At 45.1% G+C, this 2336-nt stretch overlaps 1 pseudogene; it reads right to left on the minus strand.

Moving 5' to 3' along the window:
• Nucleotides 1-1859: 1859 nt before the first annotated feature.
• LOC139252228 (U2 spliceosomal RNA) lies at nt 1860-2065 on the minus strand (annotated as a pseudogene).
• Between the last annotated feature and the right edge of the window lie 271 nt (nt 2066-2336).

Genomic DNA, 2336 nt, shown 5'->3' on the forward strand with positions numbered 1-2336 from the left:
GCCCGCAAACTTTCCTGACGCTAACACTTACGGCCTCGCTCTTCAGCACCCCATAGATTGTGATGTCATTTAGTGCGCAGCGCCCCAGATGCAATATTCGCTCTCGACCCCTGCAACATCGCCAGGCATCAACAACGGCAGCTACAGGAGGCATTGTCATCATGGCTGGTCACTTGGGAGCTTGGAGTGCTATTTCAGGTAGGGCAATATTTTTAATCTCCCCAGTCTGGTGCCTTTTGTTTTTTTTTGCATCCTGCGATTTGTCAGCCCTGCACTCTCTTAGCGTGCTTGGGGCTGTTCTGCACCTAGCGCAGGTCCCTTGGCCCCACAGAGATATGATGAAGATTGAATGAAACCAACATTGGCCTTTCCCTTTAAATGAGGGAAGGTGCCTCCAAAGTCGTGAACATTGGGTTGTGCTCTCCCGTTACCGCCTCTCTCACTCCCTTTAGCGCTCTAAGGGAAGTGTTAGCGCTTGATTTAGCACTCCATTTACTTCTTGGAGCGCTAAAGCGGAGGTTCCCGTCAACTGCAAATCTTTTTCACCCAGCCATACTTTTGCGCTCTCGCAAAAGTTATCACCCCAAGTAGGGCGCTACATAATTTCTAGCCCATAATCTGTGTCACGGTAAAAAAAATACAATATTCTAACAAAATATTAACAAGTGAATGTAAATTGATGTTAATGCAAAAGCATTTGTGAAATGTCACATATGTCATGTAGAAATTGGGATTGGGAAGCTGGTATCAGAAAATCTTACACAAGATTTGTTGTGACTTACGATTTTGCGTATTTCTTCAAAAGTGAGAAAAGTTCTCCCCCTAGTGTTGCAGATAGGTAAGTTCAGGTTTCAATTTCAGTGAGATCTTACATAATGGGCGAAAAATTTGGCTCCGCTACTGATGCCGTTTTGTGAAAATGGCATTCATGCCACGCACGCACACTTCTGGTATGTGTGGCACCAGATGCCACCTTGGTGAGGGCAGTAGGGCGGGCGATAGGAGCATGTGCCGCAAGTATGCAGAATGCGCAGTGTGACATCAATTAGCTAGAACATACTGCCAGATTTTGCCAAATGATCTCTTTCTGTGCTGTAAAGTTTAATGAGTCTTTAGCTATTCATTATTATTGACATTTTTAGCCTCACTATCCCCTCCAATTTTAAGTAGAACTGCTACAACCCCTCCACTCCAAAAATGGTCAGTAAGAAAGTGGGGTTTTCTCTTTCATTCCAAATGCTTAATTTCCCTCATAATATTTTTAACTCCCTATAAAGCCTTAAGTCCATCCAATACTGCAATATTGCTCCCATATGTCTTCCAGTACTTATGGACAGAATACTATGTGAAGCATTTAATTGGATAATGAGCCCTCTCTCACCTCTAGCCCCCAATTGTTTAGGCTTTCTAAACATAGGAGTTAATAAATACCCTATTATACTCTAACTCTTCTGTTCCTCAGTTGCTGCCTTATGACTCTTTTCATATTCTATCAATACTATTATCGTCAGTGCTCCTCTGAACTTTTCTCTCATTTTTTCGAAGCTCTAAATATGCCAACTCACATGTTCTTCTTCCTCCCTACATAGCTACTGTTTGGAATTCAACACTTATTGTGTATTTTTTTAAATTCGTTCATGGGATGTGTGCGTGGCTGGCAAGGCCAGCATTTATTGCCCATCCTTAAGTTAATTACCCTTGAGAAGGTGGTGGTGAGCCACCTTCATGAACCACTGCAGTCTGGATTTTTTTTTTTCGTAGCCAATCTTTCCAATTCTTTGTCAGATCACAAACGCCAGAGGTCATCTTGCACACATCAAGGATCACCCTGCGCTAATGCTCTTAGCCAAAAGGCCTAGAGCCCAAGCACCATTCCTGGAAGTACTGCAATACCAGGTTCGTGCCATGGAGGTGGATGGGTCAAGCCACCCCACCCACCTCCTATTTCCAAAAAGCATAGGAGAATCACCTTCCTGATCCAGGGAGAACCACGTTGGGGGTCTTGGTTACTCCCCCGTCAGGTCAGTTACGCATGATCTTAGCCAAAAGGCTGCTAGGGAGGGAGTTCCAGGATTTTGACCCAGCGACGATGAAAGAACGGCGATATACTTCCAAGTCAGAATGGTGTGTAATTTGGAGGGGAACTTGGTGGTGGTGGTGTTCCTATGTGCCCACTGCCCTTGTCCTTCTAGGTGGTAGAAGTCGTGGATTTGGGAGGTGCTGCCTAAGAAGCCTTGGTGAGTTGCTGCAGTGCATCTTGTAGATGGTACACCCTGCAGCCACGGTACGCTGGTGGTGGAGGGAGTGAATGTTTAAGGTGGTGGATGGGGTGCCAA

The sequence above is a fragment of the Pristiophorus japonicus genome, chromosome 2 (assembly GCF_044704955.1).
Source record: "Pristiophorus japonicus isolate sPriJap1 chromosome 2, sPriJap1.hap1, whole genome shotgun sequence".
Classification (NCBI taxonomy): Eukaryota; Metazoa; Chordata; class Chondrichthyes; family Pristiophoridae; genus Pristiophorus; species Pristiophorus japonicus.